Source organism: Mustelus asterias, chromosome 14 (genome assembly GCF_964213995.1).
Source record: "Mustelus asterias chromosome 14, sMusAst1.hap1.1, whole genome shotgun sequence".
Taxonomy (NCBI): Eukaryota; Metazoa; Chordata; class Chondrichthyes; order Carcharhiniformes; family Triakidae; genus Mustelus; species Mustelus asterias.
The window spans coordinates 23,910,696-23,934,142 of NC_135814.1; the positions used below are offsets into that span (position 1 = coordinate 23,910,696).

General features: G+C 44.3%; 1 long non-coding RNA gene across 1 annotated transcript in view; it reads left to right on the forward strand.

Moving 5' to 3' along the window:
* Nucleotides 1-266: 266 nt before the first annotated feature.
* LOC144503542 (uncharacterized) overlaps nucleotides 267-23,447 on the forward strand; it is an 82,254-nt gene continuing 59,073 nt past the window's right edge. The window contains exons 1-2 of the long non-coding RNA XR_013499501.1: nucleotides 267-422; nucleotides 830-874. This is a non-coding gene — a long non-coding RNA (uncharacterized LOC144503542). The remainder of the gene's footprint in view (nucleotides 423-829; nucleotides 875-23,447) is intronic.

Consider the following 23,447-nt stretch of genomic DNA (forward strand, 5'->3'; position numbering starts at 1 on the left):
AATTCTGTGTCTCCAGGTCAGCCATCCTGGAACGTCCTTGGATACACATTGTGTATTAGAATTTTCCTTTTCCCGAAAAAAAAGCTGGGTCAGATTTGCGTACCCTGCCACCACCCCAGCGCCCCCCTTGCTTTTGTCAATTTTTTTTGATTAGACTTGTTGGCCAGAATTTTACGCCGAGGAATTCCCAGGGCAGGCATCGCACAGCAATAAGACATTGACAAATGTCTTATACACCAGAGAGCTAGTCTTGTACAATCTGACATGCTGTAGTTGTTCTGTAGAGCTGACACGAGCAGCCTGCTGGCAGTCTGGTGTGCCAGTTGGGAGCTCGCTGCGATTCACTGCGGTGATCCGCCTGTTACACCTCTTGCGTTCTTTTGTGGGGGAGGGTGAGAGTGAGAGCAAAACATATGCACCTGGTAAGGTAGTGAACTGATAAAGAATTAGCATTTTTTAAAAGAAGCCAACTTTGATAATATTTTCATGTGTTAACAACAAGGATAACCATTAGGAGGACAGATGTCTCACAAGTTTGACCACACTGGTTTCTAAGGGCACACAGGGTGGAGAGAGAGTGCGCAATGTTGTTATGGAGTAATATAATCACTTCAGACTGGATTTTGGAACTTGAATATTACCCGTGTCCCAGTTCATGAAGGCTCTAATCTAGTTCACTGATATAAAGTTTAAACCCTACTTGAAAGGAAAAGACATCTTAGTCCTGTAGTTTTGTTTAAGAAGTAAAATTCTAATAACTTACTTACAAATCAGTGAGTGGATTTAGGGTTCAAATGGAAATAATAAAGGAGTACAATTGTTTTCGCAGAGTTTCATCTCATGTTGAAGTAACAGCTGAGGATAAAGCCTTGATGTAAGTAACTCTGCCTATCCAATATCTTGCCTTCAACAGATATTGAAACCGATAAGATTGTGGGTATTCTGAGTGTGATTTTAATAATGGTATTTGAAGACATTTAACCTAGGTCATTGTAGTCTAGATTTTAAACAATTTTACAGCAGGTTTTTTTTCTATAGCATAAGCTGACTTCACCTTTCTGATAATCATTCTACAACAGAAATCCATTGTATTATATAGGGTTTATAACACTGGCCCTTTAATTATTTTGTCTGAGGTTAATGAAGCCCTCGATCATGTCTGTGCCATTTCCACCACTTCTGCCCTCATCCCTTCCCCTCCTTCCCAGAATCATGAAAGGGTTCTCTTTGTCCATATTTTCCACCCCAACAGCCTTAGTATTCAATGGATCATCCTACACTATTTCCACCATCTCCAGCATGAGTCCAACACTCAGCATATCATCTCCTCTCCTCCCATTCAGCTTTCCAAAGCGACTGTTTCCTCCGTGACACCCAGGTCCACACCTCAGCCACCCTCAATATCGCCTTCCCTTACTCACAGCGTATTTCCACGCAAGTATAAGAGACTCCTTACTCCTCACCACCCAAACCCCCAAACACTCCTTCCAGATGAAACTGCAACTTGCATGTGCTTCTTTCAATTTATTATACCGTGCTCACTGCTTACAGTGTGGTCCGCTCTACACTGGGGGGACCAAACATGGACTGGATGACCACTTTGCAGAACATCTCCATTCATCCCACAAGCACGATCCTGAACTTTCAGTTGCCTTTAATTTTAATTTCTCACTTTGCTCCTGCTCTGAACTCCCTGTCCTTGACCTGCAATAAGGTTCCAAAGAAGCTCAAAGAACAGTGCCTCATTCTTTTGATGAGGCATTTGACAGCCTTCAAGACTCAACATTGAGTTCAACAATATCAGACTGCAGCCTCTGCCCCCCATTTTCTTTGCTTTTTCTTTGCAGGTGTTGTTTTAACTCCAGTTTTTCTTTTGTCTTTGCTTTCTGATAGCAGCTGTTCATTATTCTGTCATTCACACCTCCTCTGGATACACCTTTTGTTTCTTTACTTGTCTTATTACAAACCCCTTTTGGTGTTGCACCACCGACTGTCATTTAATCTCTCCTGTTTTCACTAAGACCTCTTCCTTTTGTTCTTTTTCCCACCTCCCTCCTTTCCACTTGCTTAAAGCCTATGACATTTTTAACTTTTCCCGATTCTGATGATAGATCACAAACTTGAAACGTAGGGTGGGATTTTCCAGCCGCCCAAGACTGGAAAATCCCACTCAAGGTCAACGGACCTTTGCAGGGTTCGTGTCCCACCCGCTATAAGTCCCATGGCAGGCGAGACAGCAACATTCCACCCATTAACTCGGTTTCTCTCTCCATAGATGCTGCCTGACTTGCTGAGTATTTCCAACATTTTCTGTTTTTATCAATTATATTGTTAACTGGTGAAAGAATGGATAACATGACTACTGTGCACAGTAAGAAGTCTCACAACACCAGGTTAAAGTCTAACAACTTTATTTGGAATCACGAGCTTTCAGAGCGCTGCTCCTTCATCAGCCAACCCTCCACTCACCTGATGAAGGAGCAGCGCTCCAAAAGCTCATGATTCCAATTACACCTGTTGGACTTTAACCTGGTGTTGTGAGACTTCTTACTGTGCCTACCCCAGCCCAACACCGACATCTCTACATCATGACTATTGTAGACATTTCATAAACTTTAATTTGAATTGAAATGTACTCGTAAGCTAGAACTCTTTAGTTTTGAATAAAATGTCTTGACAAGGGGTAGACGGTGCTCTGAATGTGCACAAAGTAGCTACCAGGACAGAAAAATAATATTTTAGATACATTAGATAGCACTCAGGCTAAGTTTGTGCTAGCGAAGGTTAGAACAGACAGAAGTATTTCTTTACACAGAAGGTAATCATGAAGTGGACCTCATTATCAGGAATAGTGTTTGAGGCCAGCATCTTTAACTCATTTAATAAAAGGAGCTGGATTTTGTAATGAGAATATGTTAGGGTTGATGAAAAGATCAAAGAGCCTTCTTCATCCAAACCTATCTTGCGAGGGACTGAAAAATCTATAAAAGAATGAGCTGATCATCAAGTGCTTTTAATTGGATTGAGGTTGTGTTTCCAAATTAGAATCTTCAGAATTCTAAACCCCAATCTCTGGCAGATAGTCAGATACATGGGACTAAAAGAGGTTCAAGACACATCCACCACCCATCAGGTATCACACATACACAATTTCTTTGTCACACCTTTAAAACAAAAAGAAAGGAAATCCAATCATTTCTAATGAACAGAGAAAAATCACTAATGGAAAGTGCCTCCTAATTGACTTCAAGAGTCACAAGTTTTAAAGAGAAAGTATATTAAGAGGAAAACCCAGCTGACCTCTAATTGACCCGAGGATTGGCTGAAAGCAATCAGCTTCTAATTGCCTCACAAAGGCACACAAATTACACCTTGTTATTTTAAACAGACTAAGTTCCACACAGCAGCATTATGGGATTAAAATTGGGCCTGGGAAATTGGCTGCCTTGATTGTTTGCCGACATACACAACGACTCCACACCAATATTAGCTCATAAGCTGTAAAGTACTTGGGATGTCCTGAGGATGTGATACCATAACTATGTGAATTTAAAAAAAATCTTATTTGCTTGCTGGAGTTGGTTTTGCAAATAAGGAATGGTCATATACAACAAATCACTGCAAGTAGTTTTCAGTTTAGGTAGAGGTGGAAAACTGACAGTAGCGGATTGGATGTCCAATATACACAGTGGCCAATTTGGGATGGTCTGTCATCAGCAAGGCTAGCAATTTCCCATCATTAATGGCCTTTAAAGTATGGTAGTGAGCTGCTGTCTAGAACCATTGCAATTTGGAAGCGAATTCCAGGATTATGACCCAGTGACAGGAAGGAACTGTGATATAGTTCCAAGTCTAGATGGTGTGTAGTTTAGAGGGAAACTTGCAGTGGGTGTGCTCCCATGCATCTGCTGCTCTTGTCCTAATAGGTGGTAGAGGCCATAGGTTTGGTAGGTGCTGTTGATGGGTGTTTTGGATGACCACAGTCCACAGAAGGTAGAATGAGGGAGGCTAATCGAGTGTGCACTAGAATAGTCAAGCCCAAAGGCAACAAAAGCATGGAGAGTCTCATCAGTTGGCATGCTGAGGTAGAGGGAAGACTCGGGTGATGTTATGGAGATAGAAATACATAGTCTGTCTGATGGTATGGATATGTGGTCAATGGCTCATCTCAAGATCACATCTGACACCAAGATTGTGAGAGGTCTGGTTCAACCTGAGACACTTGCCAGGGTGTGTGATGGAGTTGGTAACTAGGGAACGGGGTTTGTAGCTGGGGCTAAAGGCACCAAAATCCACTCTTGAATTAGTGCCAAAATTGAACTCTATCTCCACTGTACCCAAGTTACTGTTTCTCAGGTAGATTCTTTTGTGTTGATGAAGACAATTTTTATATGTTTTGAGTTGGTCAAGATATTTTCCTTTGACTATTGTACCAACAGTAAATTCATTGTGCTCCTGTGAACTTTCGATTTGCAGTAAATGTATATTAGACAGCTATCGAATTGCTACTGGTCAGAAGTCATCATGAACCTTTTGATAATTGATACGTGAAGAGGTTGAACTTTATAATGCGACGAAGTGAGATTTAATTTGTGTTTTAAACTATTCCCCTTGTTTTCCCCAAACTTAGGAAGCAAGAAAGAAAGTGGGGGTGCGGGGGTGAGACAGAAAAGAGCTTCACTCTTTTCTAAGTGTCAGACAAAGAAAGGGAAAACTCGGTGAAACCAAAGCCCATGATATCAGGAAAAAGTGCACCAATCATCATTTTGAGGTGCTCAGTGTGGCTGGAAACTGAGTCATGATGTGGAGATGCAGGCGTTGGACTGGGGTAAGCACAGTAAGAAGTCTCACAACACCAGGTTAAAGTCCAACCGGTTTATTTGGTAGCAAATACCATAAGCTTACGGAGCAGAGCTCCTTCGTCAGATGGAGTGGATATCTGTTCTCAAACAGGGCACAGACAGTGTCTGTGCCCTGTTTGAGAACAGATATCCACTCCATCTGACGAAGGAGCTCTGCTCCGTAAGCTTATGGTATTTGCTACCAAATAAACCGGTTGGACTTTAACCTGGTGTTGTGAGACTTCTTACTGTGGAAACTGAGTACCAGAACCGTGAGAAGTTAGGACATTTTAAAACGGTCTGCAGATCCAAAATTCCAATCACTCATAGGAAGAAAGAAATAACAAAACCAAGAAAAATCCAGAAAGGTGAAGAGCCACAGGGGGAAAAAAACCTTCTTAGGAGAAGTTAACAAAACAAAAAACAATTATTGGAATATTAAATTAGAAGTTGACTGTCATTCTCACAAACCTCAAGACAGATACTGACACAAGTGTTTCAATATTATCTGATTTAGTTAAATGGTTTAAAAATATCATATTACAGCCATCCTCCATCAACGTGCAGGAGGGACAACACTAATAAATAATAGACTAACACTTGGCGAGATTAAGATATAAGGATAAAGACATTGTGGAGTCCCTGTACATAACACAGTGTCAGAAGCCATCTAACTGAGTAGAAAAGCGTGCTTGTAGGTGAAGCTTATTTACAAAGTTAATTAAGTTGCTGAGAAGCAGTCTAGTGACATATGCAAGAAAGAATTTCCATCCTTATTTTCAGGTTTAGGTGGTGGGTGAATATTGGGAGGACAAATTGTGAGGTGGGGGCCTCCAAATGTGACAGTAAGCCTGAGAAGGATTTGTTTTACTGGCCAGCAGCCTGCATGGTTAAGCCTGCCTGGCTACACATTGAGCACAGACATGTCCCGCTGCCTGTCGACTCCTATAGAGCGAAACAATTTAACAAAATGAGGAACAAATTAAAACAGCAGCCCCATTAAAGGGAAACTGCATCAAACAAAAACAAATCACACAGGAAACTTCGATTATCAGATCAAAATATGAATGAAGGGGTCAATAAAACGCCACAACCCCCGTGGTGTCCAACAGGCATGGAAGACCTCGATCCTGCTGGTGGACACTGCATGTTGGGTGTCCTCTCCAAGGACACACAGCCACGAATGTAGCCGCAGAAGAAGGGCAGACAGTCGAGCCACGTGACCTCCTTGACTGTCCACTGCCTGTTGATAGACAACTTGACCAGGCCCCAGAGCAGGTTCATGAAGAGATCCTCCTTCCTCCCTGCCCCCCTCCACACTTGGTGCCCGCCGATCATGAGAATCTGGGACTGAAGTGCAAATAAAACTCAAGCAAAAGAGTTTTAAGAAACTAAAAAGGGGATGCAGCCTACAAAAATTTATATTTAAAAAATGCTGGAAACTTAGGAGGCCATGAACGAACGCATCCCACAGTTGTATGGCACTGCTGCATGGAACACCCTGCTGCCCATTATACACTTTTGGAACTAATTAAACTAAATCAACAAAAATGAGGGGCAAACTGAAAGAGCAGTCCCTTAAAAGGACACCGCGACAAACAAAACCAAATCAAACAAACTTAAAACATCAAAACAAAATGTGATCAAAGAGGTCAATAAATCTCCGCAGGCCACGTGGTGCCCACAAGGCATAACAGGCCTCGATCGTGCCAGCAGACTCCATCTGCGCCCTGTTCCCATGACATGTAGAACACCTGGCTGTGAACATAGCCACGGAAGGGGGGCAGAAAGTCAGGCTGGATGATCCTCTTGATTGCCCGCTGCCTGAACCAGTTGATGGATAAATTGGCCAGGCTCAGGAGCAGGGTCACAAAGAATCATAGAATCTTTACAGTCCAGAAACAAGCCATTTGGCCCATCGAGTCTGCACCGACTACAATCTCACCCAGGCCCCATTCCCACAACCCCACACATTTACCCTGCTAATCCCCTTGACACTAGGGTCAATTTAGCATGGCCAATCAACCAAATCCGCACATCTTTGGACAGGACAGAGGTCCTCTTCCATCTCTGCCCACTCTGTGATGAGTGCCCAATTGCTGCCCATTAATTGGGCATTAACTATCCACTTAGGGTCCACAATTGGACTACAGGCAGGCGACCCAGCCAAACGGTGCCCACTCAACGCTCATAGCGGGGGCAGGGATGGCTGGACCAACAATGGTACAATTCCCTAATTCAGCTGCCTGTTTTCCTGGTGGCTTCTAAAATTCATCACCCTGCTTATCTACTGCCTGGGTGTAAAAGGTAAGGTTAAAAAAGACGGCAAGGTGGCACAGTGATTAGCACTACTGCCTCTCATCTCCAGGGACCTGGGTTCAATTCCGGCCTTGGATGATTATCTGTGTGGAGTTTGCACATTCTCCCCGTGTCTGTGTGGGTTTCCTCCAGCTGCTCCGTTTCCCTACCACAGTCCAAAGATGGGCACGTTAGGTGAATTGGCCATGCTCAATTGCCCCTTAGTATCCCATGATTAGATGGATTAGCCGTGGGAAATGTATGGGGACCGGGCAGGGGAGAGGGCCTGGCAAGACAGTATGTCAGAGAGTTGGTGCAGACTCGAAGGGTCGAATGGCCTCTTCTGCACTGAAGGGATTCAATGATAAAAGTTTATTTATTAGTGTCACACTTAGGCTTACACTGGGGAGGCGATGGCCTAGTGGTATTACCACTAGAAAATTAATTCAGAAACTCAGCTGATGTCCTGGGGACCCGGGTTCGAATCCTGCCACGGCAGATGGTGGAATTTGAATTCAATGAAAAAAATTTAGAATGAAGAATCTACTGATGGCCATGAAACCATTGTCGATTGTCAGAAAAACCGATCTGGTTCATTAATGTCCTTGAGGGAAAGAAATCTGCCGTCCTTACCCCGTCTGGCCTACATATGATTCCAGAGCCATAGCAATGTGGTTGACCCTCTGAACAAGGGCAACTTGGGATGGGCAATAAATGCTGGACATCCAGCGATGCCCATGCCCCACGGATGAATTTTAAAAAATTAACACTGCAATGAAGTTACTGTGAGAATCCCCTATTCGCCACATTCCGGTGCCTGTTTGGGTACATCGAGGGAGAATTTAACATGGCCGATGCACCTAATCAGTATGTCTTTCAGACTGTGGGAGGAAACCAGAGCACCCAGAGGAATCCCATGCAGACACGGGTGCTAACCACTGTACCACCGTGCTGCCATATGGATTCATTTGAATGTTACTACAGATGAGATGCTTTTTGACTGGAATCACAATGCCTAAAAAGAAACCTGATAGAGATTATCAGAATTTTGATAAATAGTGACGGATTGTGTCTTCTGGTTAGTGAAACAGTAACAAGAAGGAACAAATTAAAAATAATTCACAAAAAGAATTAAAGAAGAAGTTCGAAAATGTCCCTTATCACTGAGGATTGTCCAGATGTGGAATTTTCTGCTACATGCATATCAACATTAAAATCATATCCTTGCTAAAAGAGAATTCTATAGTTGCTGAAAAGAAAGAATATTAAAAGAGCAGGATTAGGCTACATAGCTAGTGTAGTGGAAATTTTGATGTGTTAAGTTGTCTGCTTCCGTGCTGTTACCTCCCAGTTCTGAATGTTACGGTTTCAATCAGCACCAGTGATTTTTCAGATGATACTTTCTGCAAAAATGCACCAGAAACATTTGAATTTTGTTGTGCAACTATTGACATCATTTTGAACAAGTTCCCGCCAAGCCCAAAGTCTACACTTTCAGTAAAATCTACTGTCAACTGTCAGAATTCTTCAAAGTAACTAAATTTATTGAGGCGAAAAGCTGCTTTCTGATCCCATTGTAAACTTGTCAGCTCATATCCTCAAACAGAAAACATTACTATTGTTTCAGGTATCATAACCTGTTTGTGGATTTCTGCAGTGTTCAAAACATAAAATAAACAATGCATTCCATATCTCAGAGCTAAAATTGTTTATTTAGAGTAGAATCTCTCCATTGCAGAGACCATTCTGCCCATCAAGTCTGCACCGACTCTCCTCCGAATGAGTATCTTACACAGAACTACCCTGCAACCCTATCCCCGTAACCTTGTGCATTTACCATGGTAAATCCACCTAACCTACACATCTATTGGACACTAAGGGGCAATTTAGTATGACCAATCCAGCTAACCTGCACATCTTTGGACTGTGGGAGGAAACCGGAGCGCCCGAAGTAAACATGCAGAAAGATGGGGAGAAAGTGCGAACTCCACACAGAGAGTCATCCAAGGCACCGTGCCACCCATTTATTAAGCAATAATCAACTGTAAGACTTTTAATATTAATCAGAGCTATTCATCAATTTTTGTTCTCTTCAACAATTGACAGCTGTCGAAGTCATATTTCAGGGTTCTTTTGTTTTAAATATTTTCCACAACAAGAATGTCAAACGAGGAAAGGATGATCAACTCACATAAAATTAAGATGCTCAAACTACGACTGGGAACCACTGTTGCCATTGAACCTCAGAAGGCCAATCATGCAAGGCCAAATTCACAGCAACAACTCTGATCAATAATTCTCCAATACATTTTTCACAATTAATCCTATAAGACCTTTAAAACCTGCACCTTTGACCAAGCTTTCAGTAACCTGTCCGAATGTCTCCTTACTTTGGCTCAATATCAATATCTGTCTGGTAACAGACTTGTGAAGCAACTTGAAATATTTCACTCCATTAAATGTCCTTTACAAAAGCAAAATGTTGATGATTAGAAATGCATCAATATATGTTATGACATGGAAATAGGTAATTCAGTTCACTCCATTGCTTTCCACAAAACCATTAGACATGGGAGCAGAATTAGGTCATTCGGCCCATCGAGTCTGCTCCGCCTTCAATCATAGAACATAGAACATAGAACAGTACAGCACAGTACAGGCCCTTCGGCCCTCGATGTTGTGCCGAGCTTTGTCGGAAACCAAGATCAAGCTATCCCACTCCCTATCATTCTGGTGTGCTCCATGTGCCTATCCAATAACTGCTTGAAAGTTCCTAAAGTCTCCGACTCCACTATCACAGCAGGCAGTCCATTCCACACCCCAACCACTCTCTGATCATTGCTGATATTTTTCTCATTCCCCTGCCTTTTCCCCATAATCCCTGACCCCCTTATTAATCAAAAACCTATCTATCTCTGTCTTAAAAACACTCAATGACCTCCAAGGCCTTCTGCGGCAAAGAGTTCCACAGATTCACCACTCTCTGGCTGAAGAAATTCCTCCTCATCTCTGTTTTAAAGGATCGTCCCTTTAGTCTGGGGTTGTGCCCTTTGGGTCTAGTTTTTCCTACTAGTGGAAACACCCTCTCCATGTCCATTCTATCTAGGCCATGCAGTATCCTGTAAGTTTCAATAAGATCTCCCCTCATCCTTCTAAACTCCAATGAGTACAGACCAAGAGTCCTCAATCGTTCCTCAGATGATAAAGCTCTTCATTCCAGAGACCATTCTTATCATCCATGAAAGCAAATAATTCTAATTGCAATCGCCCTACCTGTTTCCATATTTTCAACCCTTTCTTAGAAATCATAGAAACCCTACAGTGCAGAAGGAGGCCATTCGGCCCATCGAGTCTGCACCGACCGCAATCCCACCCAGGCCCTACCCCCACATATTTACCCACTAATCCCTCTAACCTACGCATCTCAGGACTCTAAGGGGCAATTTTTAACCTGGCCAATCAACCTAACCCGCACATCTTTGGACTGTGGGAGGAAACCGGAGCACCCGGAGGAAACCCACGCAGACACGAGGAGAATGTGCAAACTCCACACAGACAGTGACCCAAGCCGGGAATTGAACCCAGGTCCCTGGAGCTGTGAAGCAGCAGTGCTAGCCACTGTGCTACCGTGCCGCCCCATGAATTCCTTCATGAATCTGTCCACTCTAGTCTCATAAGTTGACATAGTTGCTCAAAGTGAATTTCAGAGTTCACGAAGATGGGAATTGCCACTGGTTGCAATGCTGAGCCAGCCTGCAGGCTAAAAGCAAAATACTGCAGATGCTGAAATCTGAAACAAAAACAGAAAATGCTGGGAAATATCAGCAGGTCTGACAGCATCTGTGGCGACAAAATAGAGCCAACGTTTCGAGTCTGGATGACCCTTCATCAGCCCGCAGGTTAGTCATCCTCGGTGTGGAGAGGGGTCACAGCAAAGGGAGGCAAGACAAACCCAACAGCAGCCCACAGTACCTTCTTTTAAAGCCAGGGAAGTGCTGCACCCATTTGCTCATCAGTTTTCCATCAGTGTTCAAGAACCGATGATAGGACCTTCCTTTTGCACATTCAGGTAGCCTTCCATATGTCCCATATGAACTCCGTGGCCGTTTAAAAATTGCCTACGTCAAATTTGAGCTGGTGAACTTGCTGAAGAGACAGGAGATTGCAATCCAAAATAGATCCTTTTTCATAGAATCATAGAATCATGATGGCACAGTGGTTAGCATTGCTGCCTCACAGCACCAGGGACTTGGGTTTGATTCCCGGCTTGGATCACTGTCTGTGCAGAGTCTGCATGTTCTCTCTGTGACTGCATGGGTTTCCTCTGGGTGCTCTGGTTTCCTCCCACAGTCCAAAAGACATGCTGGTTAGGTGCATTGGCCGTGCTAAATTCTCCCTCAGTGTACCCAAACAGGTGCCAGAGTATGGCAACTAGGGGATTTTCACAGGAACTTCATTGCAGTATGAATGTAAACCTACTTATGACACTAACAAATAAACTTGAGTGTATCTTGCCCATTATTTTTATATTTCTCCAAAATAGGAATCTCTACGTTATAACATTATAATTCTATAAAAAATACTATTATATTCAATATTACAATTGTGACCGAACAAATGTTTTACCCAAGTTCAACACTATCTCTTGGTTATATACTGTGCTCCTACATATAAAACCTAAAGGTTAATTTTAACTCTGGGTGCAATCAGATGTGGAGATGCCGGCGCTGGACTGGGGTAAACTCAGTCAGAGTTTTAACAACACTTGGTTAAAGTCCAACAGGTTTATTTGGTAATGGCATTTGCTACCAAATAAACCTGTTGGACTTTAACCTGGTGTTGTTAAAACTCTTACTGTAATCAGATGGACAAGGATCAAAGTGAGCGGTGTATCATGTGGAACCCCAGATCGAGATGTTCAGGTGATTTAAAAAGCGTTTGCCAGAATTTTATAAACCCTGCTGGTGGTTCTGCAGCCATGATGGCCTGTAAAATATATTGGGTGCCACCTGCCAAACTGTCATATGAAGAGCAGCTAAGGCTTAGTTGTTTGTGGAGGTGGGGATGTGGTGACAGCACTAGCCCTAATTAGACCCCTAAGAGATCATCTCCCTCAAGGGCCCCTTTATACATCAGGAAACCACTCTTCCCAAGGTCTGACCTTCTGTAGGGTCTCCCTCCACCCCAAGCCTCTCCATTAAGACCCACACCCCCTCTCCCCACATCCCTTGGGTATCACCTCTTCCCCGCACTATGAGACCACCCACATGTAACTGGTCCTGGTCTCCAGGACTGAGGATCTGGAATCAATTTGTTGTCCTTGTTTTGACCACTGCTGCTTTGATTTGATTTATTATTGTCACAGGTATTGGTATACTGTTTCTTGCACGCTACACAGACAAAGCATACCGTTCATAGAGAAGGAAATGAGAGAGTGCAGAATGTAGTGTGACAGTCATATCTAGGGTGTAGAGAAAGATCAACTTAATGCAAGGTAGGTCCATTCCAAAGTCTGAAGGCAGCAAGGAAGAAGCTGTTCTTGAGTCGGTTGGTACGTGACCTCAGACTTTTGTATCTTTTTCCCAATGGAAGAAGATGGAAGAGAGTACGTCTGAGGTGTGAGGGGTCCTTAATTATGCTGGCTGCTTTGCCGAGGCAGCAGGAAGTGTAGACAGAGTCAATGAATGGGAGGCTGGTTTGCATGATGGATTGGGCTACATTCATGACCTTTTGTAGTTTCTTGCGGTCTCGGGCAGAGCAGGAGCCATACCAAGCTGTGATACAACTAGAAAGAATGCTTTCTATGGAGCATCTGTAAAAGTTGGTGAGAGTCGTAGCTGACATGCCAAATTTCCTGTCTTCTGAGAAAATAGAGGCATTGGTGGGCTTTCTTAACTATAGTGTCGGCATGGAGGGACCAGGACAGGTTGTTGGTGATCTGGACAACTAAAAGCTTGAAGCTTTCGACCATTTCTACTTCGTCCCCATTGATGTAGACTGAGGAATGTTCTCCTCTACGCTTCCTGAAGTCGATGACAATCTCCTTCGTTTTGTTGACATTGAGGGACATTGTAATCGCACCAGTTCACCAGATTCTCTATCCAGCTGCTGCTGGTATTGCAGTGACTGCAGGGCTCCCAGTCAGTCAGAATTATGTTAAAATGCTGAGGGGCTTCCACAATCGGCAGGGAAGAATTCCTCTTTGACTCTCCAGGTGCTGGTGGTGGAAAACCCCATCATCTGGAAAACAAAATCCCTTGGTGTCCATTTCTGTACCCAGTTTCCGATTCCCGTTAAAACCATTAGGAATGGATTTACTGTCAGCCTGACATTTAGTGAGATGTCAGGTCCTAAGAATACAAAGGCTTGCACGTTAAATACAGATTGAAGGGTGAGTTGACAAGACTATTATTGGCAGAAGGTTGTAGCCCGGGCCTGGGGAATTCCAAGGAATCCTTACGGGGCCAGGAGGAGGACGCTTGCTTCTCTTCACCCACAAGGAATCTTTAAAAATGAAAATACCTTGGCCTAAGTCCTTGCTACCGTCAGTTTTCGCTGGCAGGCTATAGACTGCAGGCCATAGTGAAGTCCATGATTAAATGGCATGCACTGCCGTTTAAATTAGGCCCCACCTCTTGTGAGTTGGTTTGCCTACAAGAGTTCAAGCAAGTTAAAAGATGATGGTGAGAACAAGAAGGTATCTTTCCTGATATCTTGCCTGCCTGCCCACATTATTGCAGCTGAGGATGTCTAAAGGAGAGGCAGTGGAGGGGCAGGGATGCAGGAAGGTTTAAAATTGGCCCTCAAGCATGTCACTTGCCTTATTTTTGGGCTCACTTTCTCATGCTGACACTGTTGACTGCGTGTATCAATGTCTCACCACTCCATTTAAAAGCTGACTATTTAAGCTGTATTCTCTTTCACAAGTTTTGTTTCCAAAATGTATCATATTTTTAGACATTGAAATTCACCAGCCATCCTTCCTCCCTTTTTAACATATGGTACAACTTTAGCAATCTCCCACACCTCCAGCATCAAGCCTGTAGCCAGAGAGAATTGGAAAATGATGTTCAGAGTCTCTGGTTTTTTTCCTTTTCCTTCTCTTAACAGCATTGGATATACATTTAATCCTGGCCTGGTGATTTATCCACCATCAAGGATCACTGAATAATAGAATCCCTACAGTGCAGAAGGAGGCCATTCAGCCCATCGAGCTACACCGACAACAATCTCACCTTGGTCTATCCCAGTTAACCCATACATTTACCGCGCTAATCCCTCTAACCTACACATCCCGGGACACTAAGGGGCAAGTTACAAAGAACAAAGAAAATTAGAGCACAGGAACAGGCCCTTCAGCCTTCCAAGCCTGCACCGACCATGCTGCCCGACTTAACTAAAACCCCCTACCCTTCCGGGGACCATCCTATTCTTCTATTTGTCTACTCCCATCCTATTCATGTATTTGTCAAGATGCCCCTTAAAAGTCACTATCGTATCCGCTTCCACTACCTCCCCCGGCAGCAGGTTCCAGGCACCCACCACCCTCTATGTAAAAAATCTGCCTCATACATCTCCTTTAAACCTTGCCCCTCGCACATTAAACCTATGCCCCCTAGTAATTGACTCTTCCGCCCTGGGAAAAAGCTTCTGACTATCCACGCTGTCCATGCCTCTCATAATCTTGTAGACTTCTATCAGGTCGCCCCTCAACCTCCGTCGTTCCAGTGAGCACAAACCAAGTTTCTCCAACCTCTCCTCATAGCTAATGCCCTCCATGCCAGGCAACATCCTGGTAAATCTTTTCTGTACCCTCTCCAAAGTCTCCACATCCTTCTGGTAGTGTGGCGACCAGAATTGAACACTATATTCCAAGTGAGGCCTAACTAAGGTTCTATAAAGCTGCAACATGACTTGCCAATTTTTAAACTCAATGCCCCGGCCGATGAAGGCAAGCATACCGTATGCCTTCTTGAGTACCTTCTCCACCTGCATTGCCACTTTCAATGACTTGTGTACCCGTACACCCAGATCCCTTTGCCTAGCAATACTCTTCAGGGTTCTGCCATTTACTGTATAATTCCTATCTGTATTAGACCTTCCAAAATGCATTACCTCACATTTGTCTGGATTAAACTCCATCTGCCATGTCTCCACCCAAGTCTCCAACTGATCTATATCCTGCTGTATCCTTTGATGGTCCTCATCGCTATCCGCAAATCCACCAACCTTTGTCCCATTCACAAACTTATTAAATCAAACCAGTTACATTTTCCTCCAAATCATTTATATATATATTACAAACAGTAAAGGTTCCAGCCCTGATCCCTGAGGCGCACCACTTGTCACAGCCCTCCATTCAGAAACACACCCTTCCACTACTAATCCTCTGTCTTCTTTGACCGAGCCAGTTTTGTATCCACCTTGCCTGCTCACCTATGATCTCATGCGACTTCACCTTCTGCACCATCTGCCATGAGGGACCTTGTCAAATATCTTACTGAAGTCCACGTAGCCAACATCCACTGCCCTACCCTCATCAATCATCTTCATCACTTCCTCAAAAAACTCGATCAAGTTAGTGAGATACGACCTCCCCTTCACAAAACCATTTTGCCTTTCGCTAATACGTCCACTTATTTCCAAATGGGAATAAATCCTGTCTCGAAGAATCCGCTCCAATCATTTCCCTACCACTGATGTAAGGCTCACCGGCCTGTAATTACCTGGATTATTCTTGTTACCCTTCTTAAACAACATTGGGTATTCTCCAATCCTCTGGGACCTCCCGTGCAGACATGATGTGGAGATGCCGGCGGTGGACTGGGGTAAACACAGTAAGAAGTTTAACAACACCAGGTTAAAGTCCAACAGGTTTATTTGGTAGTAAATGCCACTAGTTTTCGGAGCGCTGCTCCTTCATCAGGTGGAGTGGAGATCTGCTCACAAATAGGACATACAGAGGCACAAACTCAATATACAGAATAATGATTGGAATGCAGTCTTTACGGATAACCAAGTCTTAAAGGTACAAACAATGTGAGTGGAGAGAGCATTAAACACAGATTAAAGAGATGTGTATTGTCTCCAGACAGGACAGGCAGTGAGATTCTGCAAGTCCAGGCAAGCTGTGGGGGTTACAGATAGTGTGACATGAACCCACGATCCCGGTTGAGGCCGTCCTCATGTGTGCGGAACTTGGCTATCAGTTTCTGCTCAGCGACTCTGCGCTGTCGTGTGTCGTGAAGGCCACCTTGGAGAACGCTTACGCGAAGATCAGAGGCCGAATGCCCGTGACCGCTGAAGTGCTCCCCCACAGGAAGAGAACAATCTTGCCTGGTGTCCATCCACCAGGTACACGGTACATACTCTTGCAACTCGACCAACGTTGTCTACCTGATACGCTGCAGGAAAGGATGTCCCGAGGCATGGTACATGGGGGAAACCATGCAGACGCTACGACAATGGATGAATGAACACCGCTCGACAATCATCAGGCAAGACTGTTCTCTTCCTGTTGGGGAGCACTTCAGCGGTCACGGGCATTCGGCCTCTGATCTTCGCGTAAGCGTTCTCCAGGCGGCCTTCACGACACACAACAGTGCAGATTCGCTGAGCAGAAACTGATAGCCAAGTTCCGCACACATGAGGACGGCCTCAACCGGGATCTTGGGTTCATGTCACACTATCTGTAACCCCCACAGCTTGACTGGACTTGCAGAATCTCACTGGCTGTCCTGTCTGGAGACAATACACTTCTCTTTAATCTGTGCTTAATGCTCTCTCCACTCACATTTTTTGTACCCTGAAGACTTGGTTATCTGTAAAGACTGCATTCCAATCATTATTCTGTAAATTGAGTTTGTGTCTCTGTACGCTGTGTTTGTGAGCAAATCTCCACTCCACCTGACGAAGGGGCAGCGCTCCGAAAGCTTATGGTATTTACTACCAACTAAACCTGTTGGACTTTAACCTGGTGTTGTTAAACTTCTTACTGTATTTACCTCCCCTGTAGCCAATGAGGATACAAAGATTTCTCTCAAGGCCCCAGCAACTTCCTCCTCTGCCTCTCTCAGTATTCTGGGGTATATCCCATCAGGCCCTGGGGACTTGTCTATCTTAATGTTTCTCAAGAACCCCAATACCTCCTCCTTTTTGATCTCAACATGACTAAACTATCTACACACCCTTTCCCAGACTCATCATCCACCAGGTCCTTCTCTTTGGTGAATACTGATTCAAAGTACCCATTTAATACCTCACCCATTTCCTCTGGCTCCATGCATAGATTCCCTCCCTTGTCCTTGAGTGGGCCAACCCTCTCCCTGGCGACCCTCATGCTCCTCTTGCTTTAGCATAGCCAGTGCACCTAACCCACACATCTTTGGACTGCGGGAGGAAACCGGAGCACCCGGAGGAAACCCACGCAGACACAGGAAGAATGTGCAAACCCCACACACAGTAAGAAGTTTAACAAAACCAGGTTAAAGTCCAACAGGTTTATTTGGTAGCCACACTCCACACAGCCAAACTCCACACAGACAGTGACCCAAGGCAGGAATCAGACTCAGGTCCCTGGGGCTGTGAGGCAGTAATGCTAACCACTGTGCCACCGTGAATATTTCTTCCTCACTTGTTTATCCAATCACAAATTTCACACTCTTCCTCCTTACCTAAAATGTCTGCTTCGCCACCCCCAATTTCACAAAAATAGGTGCAAAATATTCATTAAGAATCACGCCTATGTCTTGCGCCTCCACACAAGTTACCTTTTTGGACTTTAATTGGCTTGTTACTTATTGATAAAACACCTTTGGGTTTTCCTTGAATTTACTTGCCAATATTTTTTTCATGCCCTCTCTTGGGTTTCCCACGCTTTTGACTTCTGCTGAAATGGCAGAGAGGAATTGTCTGCGAAATAATCAGTGCTTATTCCAAGTTGCCTTTTTTTCAGTTTAAAAAAAAAATAGAACAATAAAAAATGGCAACTTGTCAGTCTGAATTCCGAAGTGCATGAGATTCTCCAGGTATGCGCGCAGGGGTTTATGATGTCACTTCCTTTTCCTTCTGGAAGAAGATTCATGCCAAGAGTCCACTAAATGACACAGTAATCCCATTGGATTAGCTTGGACATTTGAGCCAACAAGTTAATTTTACATGATGACTGGCAGAAAGGTTATGTGAAAGTGTCAGGTTATTCTGACCGCTGGATTAATAATGTTATGGAGCTTGATTCCACTTGGTGCTCAGCTGTTTTCAATTGGCATGCCATTTGGTTTAAATGGAAGCTCCAATTTAAAACAGCTGAGCATCGATAAGAATTCCTTCCAGGAGGAAGCTACAACTTGCATGTTGATCAGTTATTTTAACATTACAACAGGAATGTATCAGCTATTTTTTTGATTTGATTTATTATTGTCACGTGTATGGGGATACAGTGAAAAGTATTGTTTCCTGCACGCCATACAGACAAAGCATACCCTTCAGCCCAAAGATGTGCGGACTAGGTTGATTGGCAGTGCTAAATTGACCCTAGCATCAGGAGGATTAGCATGGTAAATATGTGGGGTTACGGGAACAGGGCCTGGATGGGAATGTAATCGGCGCAGACTCGCTGGGCCAAGTGGCCTCTTTCTGCACTGTAGGGATTCTATGATTCATAGAGTACATAGGGGAGAAGGAAAGGAGAGGGTGCAGGACGTAATGTTACAATCATAGCTAGGGTGTGGAGAAAGATCAATACACTCAACATTTATACAGTTCCTTTATGTGGCTCAGGGACATACTTGTGCCTCACCCATCATCTTTCTGTGATACGATGTTACCCCGCATGCATTTTCCTTTGTGTCACAGTTGCTATGGAAAGAGGAGTGCATGGAGAAATGAATTGGTGCACTTCCTTCGTATTATCGCAAACTTAGTTTGGATGCAACGCAGATGGGATGGGCTGCACCAGATGGGATGCACCACAGAAAGCATTCTTTCTGGTTGCATCACAGGTTGGTATGGCTCCTGCTCTGCCCAAGGCCGCAAGGAACTACAAAAGGTCGTGAATGTAACCCAATCCATCACGCAAACCAGCCTCCCATCCATAGGCTATGTCTACACTTCCCGCTGCCTCGGCAAAGCAGCCAGCATAATTAAGGACCCCAAGCACCCCGGACATTCTCTCTTCCACCTTCTTCCTTCAGGAAAAAGATACAAAAGTCTGAGGTCACGTACCAACCGACTCAAGAACCGCTTCTTCCCTGCTATTGTCAGACTTTTGAATGGACATACCTTTCATTAAGTTGATTGTTCTCTGAACCCCAGCTATGACTGTAATAGTACATTCTGCACTCTCTCTCATTTCCTTCTCTATGAACGGTATATTTTTTCTGTATAGCACACAAGAAACAATACTTTTCACTGTATGTTAATACATGTGACAATAATAAATCAAATCAAATCCAAGAATGTCTCCTCTATCTCCATTGTCCAGAAGATGCCCTGTGTGCACCAGTCTCAATCCTGTTTCTAGTGAATATGCGACCACAAAATATAAAACAGTTTAAAAATTAGTGACCATTAATAGGGAAGAGGTGATCTCACTGAGAAAGACAATTTGGACAGCGAGTGTGGGGAAATGAAAAAAATTCACCTAAGTGCAATGGGAGGGGATTCCTCACAGGTGAAGGTAGCATGTTGAGACAAAGTAGGGGTAGCTTTATCACGCATTTGGTTCTTGCTGGACTTGGCCTGAGAGTGAACTGGGTGCCATAGGTGGAAAGTATTTTACTTCTCAACTGTTCCAGGTGGCCAGTGAGCTAACAGCAGTTAAGTGGGGCCAATGGGCTAAAATTACCTTGGTTCTCGACTGCCTCTGGGAGGGAAGAGACTAACTCGCTGGAATGGTTTTCCATTGGCATCGAATACAATTTTTCCATGGGCTGGGAACTTCGTTACGCCTGGAAATAAAGGTAGAAAGACTTGCATTTATGTGGTGGCTTTTACATCCTCAGGATGTTATAAAACATTATCCAGCCAATTAAGTGCTTTATTCATTGTGTGGTCACTGTTGTAATGTAGGAAATGCAGCAGCTGATTTGCACACAGCAATGTTCTACAAATGGAAATGTGATGATAACCAAATGTCTGTTCGTGGTATTGCTTGAGATATAAATGTTGGCAAAAGTAAACGGAAAATAATGCCATGGAATCTATAATGCCAACTCAGAGTGCACTTAGTTTAATGTCTCATCCAAACGATAGTACCGTCAGCAGTGCAAAAATCCCTCAGGACTACACAGGATTGCCGGCCTCAATTATTTGCTTGAATCTGATGAATTAAAGGACACATCTTCCCGCCAAAGTGGTGAGAGTTCTAGCAACTAAGCTGCCGTTAGCAGCTTTTAAAAAATTCATTCGTGGGACATGGGCGTCGCTGACTGACCAGCGTTTATTGCCCATCCCTAGTTGCCCTTGAGAAGGTGGTGGTGAGCTGCCTTCTTGAATCGCTGCAGTCCATGTGGCCCACAATGCCGTTAGGGAGGGAATTCTAGGATTTTGACTCAGCGACTGCGAAGGAACGATGACATATTTCCAAGTCAGGATGGTGGAACTTGCAGGTGGTGGTGTTCCCATGTATCTGCTGCCCTTATCCTTCTTGATGGAAGTGGTCGTGGGTTTGGAAGGTGCTGCCTAAGGATCTTTGGTGAATTGCTGCAGTGCATCTTGTAGAGATTACACACTGCTGCAACTGAATGTCGGTGGTGGAGGGAGTGGATATTTATCGATGTGGTTCCAATCAAGCGGGCTGCTTTGTCCTTGATGATATCAAGCTTCTTGCGAGTTGTTGGAGCTGCATCCATCCAGGCAAGTGGGAAGTATTCCATCACACTTCTGACTTGTGCCTTGTAAATGGTGGACAGGCTTTGGGGAGTCATTAGGTGAGTTACTCGCTGCAGTATTCCTAGCCTCTGGCCTGCTCTTGTAGCTACTGTGTTTATGTGGTGAGTCCAGTTGAGTTTCTGGTCAATGGTAACCCCAAGGATGTTGACAGTGGGGGATTTGGTGATGGTAACACCATTGAGTGTCAAGGGGTGGTGGTTGGAATGTCTCTTATTGGTGATGGTTATTGCCTGGCATTTGTGTGGCGCGAATATTACTTGCCACTGACGAATCTCAAGAGGGGGAGATCCGAGCTCCTACTTCTGTTCTTTAATGTCCAATTTCTTAAGAAGCCTAAAAAAAGAAATTAGGTTCCACACTTATATACGTAAGCACCATAATGATCACTTAAGGCAGTGCCTTGGATGTCTGAGAATGGCCTGACCCGACCAGCATCAGTGCGGTAATTTACCAGGCCTCCTTGGGCTGTAGGATGCTGACTCCTGAAGTTTGCCCTCTTTCTGCGAGTTTCACCCAGAAGCGGATTGTGCCAATAATCTGGCACACCATCTGGCAGTGCCCTGCGATGTCCACTTCCACAATTGCCCAAATAAGGAGCTGAAAATGCTGCGGTTTGCATCCGTAGTTAAGAACAGAAGGTTCTCTGGCTGTCTCCTCTGATCTGGAAGTGTTTGCATATTTCAAAGCCACAGCAGACAGCACAGTTGGAATAGTTGATTAGTAAACAACATTTTCTGTTTAGTTGTTATGTCAGTGGAAATGCTGAGGAGTGGGAATTCCAACTGCCAAGACATTGGCCTTTTCCATGATTCGGGTCATTTGGATCATTTTGATGTTTCCTGAACCTCTGTTGATGGGTTTGACTGAAGAATTTGTTGAGGGAGGGTAGTAGGCTGTGGTGACAGCCTCGTCTGCCTGGGAGCATCTGTGTTGTCTGCAAACATTTTCTTAAAAATTCAGAAGTTGCCTGGCGATTAATTACATGACATCAACATTTTTGGCCCCGTAAAACTTTAATGCTCCGTGCATAAATGACATTGGATGCCAAAGAATGTCAAAGGGATTCAGTGATCCAGGACACACTGGATCATCCAGCATGTCTCATGCCCTGTGACGTTATTGCATGAATTACAGAGAAGACATTATGGGAGCAATTCTCCCAAAAGAAACGAAGTGCCCAATGGGCGTGAATACGGGAGGATTTCCCACCTGTTTTTTTGGGTGAGCTAAGTGGAATGAATCTCTGGGAATCTGTGCATCACAGAGTCCATAATGCAATTCATTCCGATTGCAGGAGGGGGGTGGGAAGGGGCGGGGCCCATCCCGCTCGAGCGGCCATCCTCAGCGCACTGAGCGGGCCATTGCGCATGTGCTGACCTGTCAGTGGGGAGATCAACGCATACACACTCCCTCTCTCTCCACTCCATCGCTGGCCCCTTATGGCCTGCCTTCCCATGTCATCATCGACCACCCCTCCCCCCGCCCGGTGTTTGCTGGCCTCTGTGACCCCACACCCCCCATCCCCCCTCAGCCGATCACCAGCCTCTGTGATTGCCCCCCCCGCCCCCCCGATGCCCAGCCCCGACACCCCCGCCGCCCCCATGTCCAACCCTGATTGCCCAGTCCCTCACAACCCCATCAATCCTGAATGCAGAGTGCACAGCGGCTGGACGCTGGTCACGAATCCCGGTACAGGCCCCCCTCTGATATCTTCCGGCCTGCTGCATTACTCGAGCAGCACAACGGGCCAGAAGAATCACCATATTTCCATATTAGTTGTACTAACATATTTACCTTTGATTGCAGTATGCGCATCTTTATTTGGGTTCACATGTTGCAGAAACCTATTACTTATTGTCCTATTGTCAGTGGACAAACTCCATAACTGAAGAGGAAAGATGCATGATCCACAGAACAGGTCTCCAATCTATTCCCATAGCCAGCACAGATGTGCTCATTTAATGGCGCTAATATAGCGAAATGTTTATGCTTACTTGTTATCATGTTCCGAAGGTTTTTTTTCCTCTCATCTGTTACCAACCAAAGTTAATAACAAATATTACATGCTACCCTCAAAACTGTATTTAACAAGAGCATTCTATAACACAAGTAAATAATTGGTCAGGTTGAAAAGAGATTTTTAAGAGGGCCATTCATTCTTTCAAAAGCTTTCTGTGAACTATTACAACTTATTTTATCAACTATGCGACCTTCTCCGGAAAGAAACCACGGTTGCACGGGAAGAAAGGAACAGTTTGTTTTCTTTTCGTTAGCTGTGCCAGCTACTTATGCAATCCCAATTCTCAGGCTTTTCTACAAATTCCTTATTTTCATTATTCTCAAGTAGGTATCGAGATCCCTGTTGAACACCTCAATTAATTCTGCATCTGTGAAATCTCATTCTCAAAACCTTTGTGT